The 13,849-nt window shown below is 40.3% G+C and overlaps 1 pseudogene; it reads right to left on the minus strand.

Annotated features, from left to right (window-relative positions):
* LOC128780764 (armadillo repeat-containing protein 3-like) overlaps window positions 1-13,849 on the minus strand; it is a 57,800-nt pseudogene that overhangs the window by 23,732 nt on the left and 20,219 nt on the right.

Consider the following 13,849-nt stretch of genomic DNA (forward strand, 5'->3'; position numbering starts at 1 on the left):
AGGGGCTTGAAGAGATATTTGTACAGCCATATTCATAATAGCATTATTCACAATAGCTGGAAGGTGGAAGCAAACCAGATGTCCATGGATGGGTGAATGGATCAACAAAATGTGGTCTACACATGTGACAGAATATGATTCAGCAGTAAAAAGGAGGGAAATTCTGACACATGCCATAACATGGTCAGACCTTGAGAACACCATGCTAAGTAAAATAAGCCAGTGAAAAAAGGAAAAATATTGTAGAATTCCACTTATACAAGTACTTAGACTAGTCACAATCATAGAGACAAAAAGAATGGTAGCTGCCAGGGACTGCAGGGAGGGGAGTGGGACGTTACTGTTCAGTGTGCACGGAGCATCAGTTCTGCAAGATGAAGAGAGTTCTGCGGGTGAATGGCGGTGATGACAGCACTGCAATGTGAATTTACTAAGAGATTAAGTGAATTTACTTATTGGTTACTTGAATGTTAAGATGATAAATTTCATATTATGTGTTTTTACCACCGTTTAAAATAATAATAAAGCCTGGCTGGTGTGGCTTAGTGGGTTGGGCACTGGCCTGTGGACACATAGGTTGCCAGTTTGACTCCCCGTCAGGGCACATGCCTGGGTTGCAGGCCCGGTCTCCATTTGGGGGCATGCAGGAGGCAGCTGATTGATGTTTCTCTCGTACATCAATGTTTCTGTCCCTCTCTTTCTCCTCTCCTTACCTCTCTCTAAAATATAATGAAAATAAATCTTTAAAAATAAAAGAATAAAACTCATTTCCTTTCCTTCAATCGAGACCTGCTTCTCTTCTTAAAGTTCCTATTTCTGTGAGTGTACCATTCTACTTCTGGTTTTCCAGACTGGAAACCTGGCCTTGTCCTAGACATCATCTACTCCCTCCCCCAATGCACATGTCATTCAACAAGCAATTATGGACCGTCCAGTGTGCCAAGCGCTGTGCTGGTGATTCTCCTTGCCTCTGAGTCCATCCCAAGCACCACATGTCTGTTTCAGGGCACCCTCACCTCTCACCTAGGTCACCCCAGCAATCCCCTTCCTGGTTTTTAGGCTGGTCCTGCACAGTTCTAATTTCTTCTCCACTTTGCAACAAGAGTGCTCTTTCTTTAAAAAGTGAAAATCTGTAATAACCTCTCCTCTCTCTAAGTCAGTTCAAGGATCTTTGTTGCTATCAATATAAAGTTCAAAGTCTTTAACTTGGTTTACAACAGTCATTAACATTTGACTTTTCGTTACTTCTATAACCTTAACTCTCAGTTTTCTGCTGCATTCCATTCACTAACCATTCTGAGAACTTTCAGTTCCGCAACTCACCCTGCTCTGCCCCTCTCTGGCCTCTACACACACTGTTCCTGCCCCTTAGAGCACTGCTGGTCCTCCCCCATTCCACCAGGGGCTCCTTGCCCAGCCACCTTCTATTACCTACTCTAGGTTCTAGCCTGAACAGGTCCTTCCTAGTCAGGAAGGCTTATCTGATCCAAGTCTGCATTAGGTGACCCCCTTGAGCGACCTTGTCCTTCCATCATCACATTTAACACTGCATTGCAATCGCCTGTTTACTTGCCTGTTCTGGCTTTATTGACACCAAGGGGTGGCTCAATAATCATTAATAAATAAGTCAATAAATAGGCCCAGAGAAGCTGTAGTTCACTCATAGCAGCGCACCGAGGTCAGTGCGGTGCCAGCAGCAGAACTAGTAGTAGAACTAAAATACCAGGATGGGTGACAGACTCATGAAACTCACCACCCCGAGAAGGGCCGAAACAATCTTTGAATGGCCCAGCCACACTAATCCAAAGAGAAGTTGAGATACAGGAAAATTTTAGGAGTGACATTGTCCCTGTATTCCCACTGTCCTATCTTTGGGTCTCAAATAGCTACAGTCTGTCACAGATAGAAAACAGAACTGAGCAAGTATGATAAGGTCTACTTCCTTTGGGCAGAATACTGAATCAGCCAACTTTTGCCAATATTAAAAACCTTAATTTTATAGCCTATATTTAGATATGGCACATGTAATGTAACTTAAAAGTCCACTCTATATCAGCTATGTTCTGGACAGTGAAATTCAGCTTACTGCATTAAAACTTTGTCTCATTTTGATGAGGTCCCATTTGTTTATTCTTTCCTTTATGTTCCTTGCTTTAGGGGACATGTCTGTGAGGATGTTGCTGCATGGAATGTCTGAGATTTTCCTGCCAATGTTTTCCTCAAGGACTTTTATGGTGTTACAACTTATATTTAAGTCTTTTATCCATCTTGAGTTTATTTTTGTGTATGGCGTAAGTTGGTGATCGAGTTTCATTTTTTTGCACGTAGCTAAGAACCCTGAAACACCAATCCAAAAGAACCTGTGCACCCCAATGTTCATAGCAGCACAATTTACAATAGCTAAGTACTGGAAGCAACCTAAGTGCCCATCAGCAAACGAGTGGATCCAAAAACTATGGCATATTTATACAATGGAATTCTATGCAGCAGAGAGAAAGAAGGAGCTTATACCCTTTGCAACAGCATAGAAGGAACTGGAGAGCATTATGCTAAGTGAAATAAGCCAGGCAGTGAGGGACAAATACCACATGATCTCACCTTTAACTGGAACATAATCAACAAAAGAAAAAAGCAAACAAAATACAACCAGAGACATTGAAGTTGGGAACAGTCTAGCAGTGGCCAGGGGGGAGTGGGGTGGGGACAGTGGGAAGAGGGGATTGCAGGAACTATTATAAAGGACACATGGACAAAATCGGGGGGGATGGTGGGGGTGGGGGAGGGAGGTGGGTTCAGCTGGGGTGGGGGAAGGGAAGGGGAGAAAAGGCATACAACTGTAATTGAATAACAATAAAAAATAAATTAAAAAAAAAGAAAAACCTTAAAAAAAAAACAACAACTTTGTCTCAAAGAAATCTGGTATGGATTGAAAAGGAAATGTTTCCCAAAACACACACATAGACATATGTACAGATATGAGTATGTTTGTTTAGAATATAAATCACTTAAACTAGTCAAAATTGTTACCATTTATATGAGGAATGATGTAGAAGGGGGAAAATAAAATAACATCTTTTGCTAAGTCATATACTCCAAATACACATAAATTAAAAGTGTAATTTTATCATTAGTGCTTGTGATAAAACTAATCTCTCATAATTTTCAGATTTATGTCAACCTAGCTTTCCACTGAAATGAAATTGTGTCATGTATACAGTTGGAGCATATCACTTCTCATAGCATGGCGCTGACTCCACCTGGAATTTGAAATGACTATGTAGATATCATCCCAAATGCGGATGTATTGAAATAGTGTTTTCAGGATCATAAGCGATGTGCACATTCTGCATCATTCCAAAAATCAAGAGAAATAGAGGCTTAAAACTTAATTTAGGATTGAATCATTTGAAAAAGATAGGGTTATAATTAAATTATATTCAGTTATTACATCCTTAACAAAACAATCTCTACTTTAACTCGCTGGCATTGACATGAATTTTGTCCTCAAATAGTAAATGTAACACCATTCTCAAATGGTCATTTTAAAACAGACAAATACTCTCGTGTGTGCTAGAACTAATCAAAATCAGGAATACAGAGGGAATGTGTATGCAGCCTGAGCTAGAAATGTAAGGGGGGGATCCTTAAAGTGAGAGAAACACAGAAAGGATGCGCTACCATCATGGTGTTCCACACAGCATTGCTTCTGGTCAAGTTCACTTCACTGCAAAAGAAGCGTGGCAGTGGGCCCATACTCATGGAGGTCACTGGCCTTACCCTGGTCCCCATCATCCTAAAGAAGCTGGCTTGATAGAATGGCCTTTTTACGATTCAGTTACAGGGCCAGCTAGGTGGCAATATCTTGTAGGTCCAGGGCCAGCTTCTCCAGGACGCTATATAGGTTCTGAATCAGCATCTAATACATGATGCTGTTTCTCCCACAGCCGGGGTTCACGGGCCCAGGAATCAAGGGGTGGAAATGGGAGTGACACCAATTATTATTACCTCTAGTGACCCGCTAACAAAATTTTTGCTTCCTATCTCCACGAGCTTATGCTCTGCTGATCTAGAGGTCTTAGTTCTAAAGAGAAAAATGCTTCTACCAGGAAACACAAAACAAAAACGGATTGCCACCTGGCCACTTTGGGCTCCTTATGCCTCTAAATCAACAGGCAAAGGGAGTTTCTGTGCTGGGTGGGTGACCGATTCCTACCACCAAGGGGAATTGGACTGCTCCTCCACAGTAGAAGAAAGAAAGAGTTTATCTAGGAAACAGGACATCCCTTGGGGAGTCTCCTAGTACTATCATGCCTTGTGATGAAAGCAGATGGAAAGCTACAGAAACCCAACCCAGGCAGACTACTGATGGCCAGACCCTTCAGGAATGACATGTGGGTCACTCCACCAGGCAAAGAACTAAATGAGCCGAGGTACTTGCTGAGGGCAAAGGGAATATGGGAGGAGTACTAGAAGAAGGTAGTTCTCAATACCAACTATGACCACATGACCAGTCGTAGAAATGAGGCTGTAATTGTCATGAATATTTCTCTCTTATTTTGTTATGAATGTGTATATATGCAACATCTTTAATTTCTGCCCTCTCTGATTTCCTTACATAACATAAGAGGTATGACTTTATGAACTGGTATTTAAGCACTGTTATTTTACATGAGAGTATTTAAGTTATGGGATATCAAGGAGAAGAGTGAACGTCCTCCGAGGACTTTGCACCCTATTCTGGGGAAGTGCCGGTGCATTTCCAGTTGTACACAGGTGTCCGCGTCGTGTGAGGCCGCAGTGGGACCCTGCTACTGTCTATGTGGAGATGGACTGCGATTTAAGGAGATGTGCGTTGGGGACAAACCGGCAGGAGCGCACCTGCGATGGTTAATTTCCGCTTTAACTTGGCCCGGCCACAGTGTGCGGATGTTTGACCAGACATCATTCCGGATCTCAAAAATTTAATTATTTAGGTGAAATTAACACTTAAATCAGTAGACTGAGTAAAGCGAGATTACCCTCCATAACATGGGATATATTATTCTTCTTGCTTTACCCTAGAGAAAACTATGGCAGGCCAAGATTAAAAGAACAATTCTACCTGTTTCAGGAATTCATGAAAAAGATCATAAGTCATAATTTACAAACCTTAAATATTTAAATCAGAAGATTTTAATTAAGGTATAATTGACATATTAACATTATATTAGTTTCAGGTATGCCATATTTGTATATCTTACAAATATCACCACAGTAAGTCTAGTTACTATTTGTGACCTTACATAGTTACAAAATTTTTCTTTTTTTAAAGTATATTTTATTGATTATGCTATTACAGTTGTCCCATTTTTTCTCCCCTTTATTCCCCTCCACCCTGCACCCGCCTCCCACCAGCATTACCCTACCCCCTTAGTTCATGTCCATGGGTTGTACATATAAATTCTAGCCTTTATCATTAGTCTGACTTAATCATGCTGATACACTATGTAGCAACAAGTAAATTAGTCCACCATACTTAGTACCATGCTTAAATATAGTAAAATTTTCATTTTAAAAGATTCTATAATTCACATTTTATAACTATATTTAAGAAAGATACATTTTCTCATAGACAGTTGAATAAATTTATAAATACCTTAGTTTCCAGGTTCTTAATAAGGTGGTCCATTCCTTGATTGTCTCTTAACATTGCTCGTGAACCCTTATCATTTGCAACAACATCTAAGGTTTTGAGAGCCAACAACTGAATCACTGGATATTCTGACTTCAAGAGCTCCAGTATAGAAGGGACTGCATTCAGTTCTTGCAGCAGAGCTCGGCACTGAAAATCCTGCCATGAAATACAAATGAGCAAATAGGCAATTTTTAAAGCAAAATATAGTCTCAAGAATGGAGAACTTCTGTTTTTCTAACAAAGATTATTCTAAGTTATAATTTTCAAATGTTTTATTCCAGAGTCCCTTCCAAAATAACTCACAAATAAAAGTAATTAAACTGTCAATTGACAGCACCAAAATATTCATTTTAACTATGCAGACACTGACAATAATGGGAAATAAACATGACCTATGACTTTTCCAGTATCTATTGTTTCTTTATTATACAGCAGATTCCTATTACCATAAATGGTGTTGCAACAAAAGCTATGCATAATGAAATTCTTTTCACACTCTCTGTCCTGTTTCAGACAGTATTTGATAAAATGAAATGATGGCATCAGTTCCGTATTATCTTCATTCAAACAGATTGTCCATGAGATGCTCCTATGCATGCAGTCATATTAGCAGGCCCTGTGCATGGAAATGCAGGTCAGGTTTAGCTCAGACACACGACCTTTATTTAAGACATTTACAACGTCAAGGGGTCATTAGAGTCTAGACAAATTTCTCTGCACTGTGTGTCTGCAATTTCATGTGTGTGAGTTTGAGGGGAGGTTGATTGGACTGAGCAATGCAGAAAACAAGACAAAATGCCCTGAAAAGCTCCCAAAATCTGACACTTTTTTTCTTTTTTAATATATATTTTATGGATTATGCTATTACAGTTGTCCCATTTTTTCTCCCCTTTATTCCCCTCCACCCTGTAGCCCCCCTACCCCCCATCATTCCCCCACCTTAGTTCATGTCCATGGGTTGTACATATAAGTTCTTTGGCTTCTCTATTTCCTATACTATTCCTAACATCCCCTTGTCTATTTTGTACCTACCATTTATGCTTATTCCCTGTACCCTTTCCCCATTCTCCCCTCTTCCAATCCCCACTGATAACCCTTCATGTGACCTACATTTCTGTGATTCTGTTCCTGGTCTAGTTGTTTGCTTAGTTCGACTGTTTTGTTTTTTTAGGTGTGGTTGTTGATAGTTGTCAGTTTGTCATCATTTTACTGTTCGTATTTTTGATCGTCTTCTTTTTCTTAGACAAGTCCCTTTAACATTTCATATAATAAGGGCTTGGTGATGATGAACTCCTTTTTTTAAAAAAATTTTATTGTCATTCAGTTACAGTTGTCTGCATTTTCTCCCCATCCCTCCACCCCACCCCAGCTGAACCCGCCTCCCTCCCTCGCCTCCACCCTCCCCCTTGATTTTGTCCACGTGTCGAACTCCTTTAACTTGACTTTATCTGGGAAGCACTTTATCTGGCTTTCCATTCTAAATGACAGCTTTACTCTATGGAGTAATCTTGGATGTAGGTCCTTGTCTTTCGTGACTTGGAATACTTCTTTCCAGCTCCTTCTTGCCTGCAAGGTTTCTTTTGAGAAACCAGATGACAGTCTTATGGGAACTCCTTTGTAGGTAACTGTCTCCTTTTCTCTTGCTGCTTTTAAGATTCTCTCTTTATCTTTAATCTTGGGTAATGTAATTATGATGCACCTTGGTGTGTGCTTCCCTGGGTCCAACTTCTTTGGGACTCTCTGAGCTTCCTGGATTTCCTGGAAGTCTATTTCCTTTGCCACATTAGGGAATTTCTCCTTCATTATGTTTTCAAATAAATTTTCAATTTCTTGCTCTTCCCCTTTTCCTCCTGGCACCCCTATGATTTGGATGTTGAAATGTTTAAAGTTGTCCCGGAGGTTCCTAACCCTCTCCTTGTTTTTTTGAATTCTTGTTTCTTCATTCTGTTCTGGATGAATAGTAATCTCTTCCTTCTGCTCCAAACCTTTGATGAGTCCCGGTTTCCTTCCCTTCACTGTTGGTTCCCTGCACATTTTTCTTTATGTCATTTTTCATAGCCTTTACTTCTTCTATTTTGCGACCATACTCAACCTATTCTGTGAGTATCCTGATTACCAGTGTTGTGAAGTCTGCATCTGATAGGTTGGCTATCTCTTCATCACTTAGTTGTATTTTTTCTGGAGCTTTGATCTGTTTTTTCATTTGGGTCATATTTTTTTTTTTTTGTTTTGGTGCACCTGTTAAGTAGTAAGGGGTGGAGCCTTAGGTGTTCACCAGGGCAGATCAACACATGTTGCTGCGTTGTGATGCTGTATGTTGGGGAGGGGTCCAAGAGGAAACAATGCCACTTGCTCAGCTCTCTGCCAGCTTTCAGTCACTTCCTTCGCTACCCACAAGCAAATTGGGCCCTTCTGATGCTGATTCCTGGTTGGGTGGGTTTGTGTACGTTCTAGAACCCTGTGGGTCTCTCCAATGAACTCTCCTGTGAGACTGAGAGTTTCTCCTGCTGCCCCATCCCCCACAGGTGTTTTCAATCAGAGGCTTTGCGGCTTTATTTCCCTGTGCTGGAGCCCTGGGTTTCTTGGTCAGTCTTGGTCCCCCGTTGTTCATCCCGGTTTATGTGTACACAAGTGTGGGGCTGTCCGGTCTGTCAGCTGGTGCCTTGCCAGCTCCGCCAGCTGCGGCCTCATTTGACCTGGTCCTCCAGCCGCTGCCCTGCCGTGAGTCCTCTCTGCCCGGCTGCCCATCTCCGCCCCTCCTACTGGTCTGGGTGAATGTTTATTCTTTAACTGTTTGGTTGTTGGACTTCCATACATTCGATTTTCTGTCAGTTCTGGTTATTTTTTGTTTTTAAATTTGTTGCTGTCCTTCTTTTGGTTGTGCAAAGAGGCAAAGTGTATCTACCTATGCCTCCTTCTTGTCCGGAAGTCCCAAACTCTGACATTTTAAATGAAAATGTGATAAATGCAAAATAGTATTAACGGTGGAAAATGCTCCACTTAAAGCTTAACTTTCCTCTATCCATCCTTCAACTGTTAATATTCAGCTTCCTTCATACATAAAAATTTTAGGTTTCTGTTTGTTTTGGGTTGAACTTTATCCTCCCAAAATATAGGTTGAAGTCTTAACCTCAGTGTCTCAAAATGTGACCTTATTTGGAAACAGGGTCATTGCAGATGTAAGGAAGGTCCTAGTGGAGTAGGGTGGGTACTCAGTGGTTCCTTATAAAATTGATGTCTTTATAAAAAGAGAGAGAAACGACAGAGGGAGAGATTGCAGTGCTGCAGCTGCAAACCAAGTGATCCCAAGGAGTGACGGCCGCCATCAGAGGCTGGGAAGAGGCAAGGATCGGTTCTACTAAGAGTCCCAGAGGGATCATGGCCCTGCTGACGCCCTGATGTCGGCCTTCCAGCCTCCACAGCTGTTAGGGAATCAATTCCTGTGTTTGAAGCCACCCACTTTGTGGTCCTAGGAAATTAATGCACTGTTATGAACTATTATTTCTGTTGTGAAGAATAGTGGAGGTAATGTCTTTTCATTTCTGTTTGATAAAAAGATAGGGAAATAGAGCTGTAAAGAGTTTGGGGGTGTAAAACACAAACGTGCTTGGAGGATTATTTTGGCCTACTGGATAAGGGGGAGCCTTAAGTAACCAGAGAAGAGAAACAAAGCTGAGATGCTTTTTGAGGATGTCTTTTGTGGGGAGGATTAAGGGTAAAACTAGTCAGTGCCCGGCCCGGTGGCAAGGACTGCTAAGGCCAGGAGTGTAAGCTTTTGCTGCCTTTGGTATGAGCCTATTGGTCTCTTTTCTATATGGCTTGTCTAGACAGTTTGCCTCTCAATGAACCCTCTCTCTCCTCTGCTTCACCATCTCCTCCTTTCACACTCTACTGCTGGCTACTTACAGTGGTGTTTTTGTATTTTCAAATGACCTAAAGTTGATCATCTGTGCGTGGAAATTGTTCAGGAACTTGAGCAGGAAAAGAGGCAGAGTCGCCTGTCCATAGTGCTGGGGGCTGACCTGCTGTGGGTGTGAGGGTGCAAATGTTGGGTTGGCAGGTGGGGCAGTGGTGGGGGACAAGGAAAGACAAGACAGATTGTGGAGGAGAAGCGGGTCAGTTTCCATTACAAAAGAAAGCAGCACAGTGAGGTCACATCTTGCAGTTGTGAACAAGGAGCTCTGTTCAGCGTACTCAGCTCCCTAGGCTTTCCCCAGTACATAATCCTGTTCCAAAATCGTGATACACTGACCAGGGCATGTATTATATCCAATGTGCTTAGATCACAAGGTTAGATCAGTAGGTAATGGCCCAGGTTAACCCTACTTCAATGTGAATATTAGATTTCTTGTTTCAGAGGAAATACATTTTATCTAGAATAATCCCACCTTAATTTCTAAACCACTCTAATTTTTAAAAATTTAAATACATTTCTAAAATACCCTTTCATGGGAGACAAATACTTATAAAATGTGAAAACTGAAAAAAACTTACACTAAACTTCCTTTATTTTATCTCTGAAAGATCACTGCTAAAAAGTACCAAAAAGAACTGATTGACCAAAACTGGTGAGTTTTAAGCTTTTTGTTTTTGTTTTTGTTTTTCAGTGGGAAATCAAATTCTATAATCAACTTTGGTCAGGACACATTTTTAGGAATTAGTCTTACCTGGACCAAGTGGTAAACACATTCAATAGAATTCTTCTTCACATAGGGGTCTGGGCTGCTCAGCAGTCTGATGAGAGGCTTTCACCCGCCGTGTCCAAGTATTTGCACTTTGCTGGTGTACTCTGCAGACATGTTTGGATAACTACTTCTTCTGCATATCAAAAATAAATAACACAACTCTGTTAAATGCCAATTCAACCATTACTTTAAAGCATGTTTTAAAAGCCAAAGCTCTACAAATCTTACCTTGGTTGGAGCCCACCTTGGTTGGAGAGATTTTAATGACAATTCACAATTGCTATTCCATAAACTATTTTCAGTAACTAGTGCAATCAAATGTGGAAAATACACCAGTCCCATTTTTAAAAATATATATAGGATGCCAATTTACCTTCTGGAGCAAGCTGAGCAATAACAGAATTCATGGCATCTAATTCTCTTTTTTTTCCCCAAAGATTACATTGCTTTATTTTTATTTTAATTTTTTATTGTTATTCAATTACAGTTGTGTGACTTTTCTCCCCATCCCTCCACCCCACCTCCTTCCCCCACCTCCACCCTCCCCCTTGATTTGGTCCATGTGTCCTTTAAAGTAGTTCCTGTAGCATCTAATTCTCTTAACAATTTTTTTAAACATCATTTACAACAGAAGAAACAAAATATCAATGTCTATTATTATTAATAATAATAACGGCTGTGCCTGTTGACTAGTCCTGTATGAGATATGTCCCATTACTATTTAATTTTACAGACAAGGAAATTGAGGCTCAGAACCCCACTGCAAGCAAATGGTGGGGCCAGGTGTCACACCAGGTCCGACGCCAGGCAGACTGTAGCCCCTGCTCTGTGATCACTGAACTATTACTGTACCTTCCAAACCACTACAAAAAATAAACATAAAACTGCAAAACGTGCCTGGAACACAACAAAAGTTTGAGTTACTGTGTCCTACACTTGTTTATTATGCAATAGTAATATTTTTGTTGTTGGGATGGTGTTTTTAAATCTTGATTTCAAGAAAACTCATACAGAATACACATAAAAATGATCCTCAATCCTGTTTTGGATTGATACATCTTGTTCTTTTTTTTTTTTATAAAGGATTATTTATTTATTTATTTATTTATTTTAGAGAGAGGGGAAGGGAAGGATAAAGAGAGAGAAATATCGATGTGAGAAGGCAACATGGACCAGTTGCCTCTTGTACATCCTCTATCAGGGACAGAACCTGCAACCCCGGTAATGTGCCCTGACTGGGAGTGAAACTGACGGCCTTTCTGTTTGTGGGACAACCCAGCCAACTGAGCCACACTGGTCAGGGCAACACATCTTGTTTTCATTTTATTTTATTATCAAATATGCCAAAATGCTTCAAGATAAGTATATTGATTTTTAAGTTCATTTTGGTATTATTTTTAATATAATCTTTATTATACACTTTTTCCATTACCAGTTAATTTCCTTATACCCACCCACCTCATCCCAGCAATCACTGTTGTCCATGTCCATGAGTCCTTTTTCCTTTTGTATTCATTATACGAGCCTAATTAAGGGCAGACAGGTATGCCCCTGCTTCCTTTCTGTCATCCTTAACCCCCCTTTTCTGAGAAATAGAGCATAGTTTCTACTTTAGTTTTGCAATTTTTCTTCTTGGTCAATTATCTTTGTCTGTAAACCCAAATCAGCTTTATCAGAATTTTGGAAAATTTCACTTTGTAGCAGCTGAAGCAGATGGTTGTTGGATGAATTCTTCCTTCTTAATTGCTGGATATTCTTGTCTTTTACTAGACACCCTTTTCTGTCAGATTCAGGGATGTGACTATTCTTCAACTTAGCTGTTTCTGTTCAAAATGGCTAAACCAGAGCTCCCCAAATTATAGCCAGCTGTATCGATGTGAATAGGCTTGAAGTACAACAGAATAATCGAGCTTCTGGGAAGTGTCGTGTCCCGAGGAGGAGGACATTATTTTATAGTTGAAACTCACTTATAATAAGTGCATTGCCTCCACAGGTTAAGAAATAACAGCCTTTCGCAATACTCCGATCCTTGCAGGTGTCCCAGTGGACTGTGGAGGTGTGCACCCTCTGGAAGAACCTATTGGCATTCTCTTCTCTTCTGAGTCCAGTGTGCATTGCTTGGAATGATTTTTGTGAAGGCCACACCAAAGTGTCCTGTTTTTTACATGCTGGAAGAAAAATATCTCCGGGCTTTTAGATCTCCCAGTACAGTCCCCAGTTAGCACACAAAATAACCTTCCGTGTACTTCAAAGTTCCTGCTGCACCACTGACCATGAGGTGAAGAAGATTCACGCTCTGTGCACGTTTCTCTGCTCCTCTCACTTCTCTGCAGGGAGGATCTGCTCCCCCGAGGAAGGGCCACCTTGGGGCACTGTGTGTGACACCATGCCTTGGTCTGCTCAGATGAGTTGAAAGTTGTCATCAGAAGATTCTCCGTGCCATGAAATTCCCTTCGAGATATGAGTTTGGACCAAATCTGTTCAACAACAGATCTCATAGGTCCATCTATTAAACCATTTTCTTATGGCTCAATGGACAATTCTGATTCACTGGCAGCACTTGTAAATCAATGGCATCATTGATCAATTTCCTATTCTTCTTTTTGACATCAGATTATTCAAAGAACTTTACTTTCTTGAGGTTAATTCAGTAAAAATAATGGATAAGCTGCTGCTTCCATCACTTTAAACACAATGTTGATCTCTGTCCCCTTTTTCTCAACAGAGGACACTCTCAGATATGGCAGCTAAATAGAAACTCCAACTTGTAGTTGGGTCACACGAACATGTTCTAGCTGAACAGTGTGACACCTTCAATCTTAGGGTGTTGCACAAATGCCAGCACCTTACTTCCTGGAGTATTGGGTTGGCCAAAAAGTCCATTTAGTTTTTTCCATAAAATAAAAGGCACATTTTCATTTTCACCAATAACTTTATTGATTTGGATATTTTGAATATGTCAGCTGTCTCTTGCCATTGGCTTCTAGTGGGTAGAGATCAGGGGTGCTGCTAAACATCTTCCAATGCATAAGACAGCCCCACAGCAAACAATTATTTGCTCAAAAAGTCAATAGTACCAAGAAACTTCGCAAACCACTTTTGACATGTTTGATCAGTCATAGTACCTTCTCCATACACTGCACAAATCTTTTTTTTGTGTTTGAGTTTTTACCTTTCTTGAAATAATAAAGCATAATACCCCCAAATTATTGCGTATCTTCTTCCATCTTCAGTACTAGAAAGGCTGCACATAAATTCACCAATTTTGATAATTTTTTAAAAAATACACCCTTACATGACAGCTGTCATGATACAATCTAACAAAATTGTTTCAAATGAAGTTAAAGACAGCTAAGCACTAATAGACCCATCTTATGGAAAAAACACATTTTTTTTTTTGCCAACACAATAACTTCATGCAATCTGTTTTAACTGAATTCTTATTTACAATTTTTGGTTGTGTAATATTGACCATTTAATTTATCTTTGA

The sequence above is a fragment of the Desmodus rotundus genome, chromosome 4 (genome assembly GCF_022682495.2).
Source record: "Desmodus rotundus isolate HL8 chromosome 4, HLdesRot8A.1, whole genome shotgun sequence".
Classification (NCBI taxonomy): domain Eukaryota; kingdom Metazoa; phylum Chordata; class Mammalia; order Chiroptera; family Phyllostomidae; genus Desmodus; species Desmodus rotundus.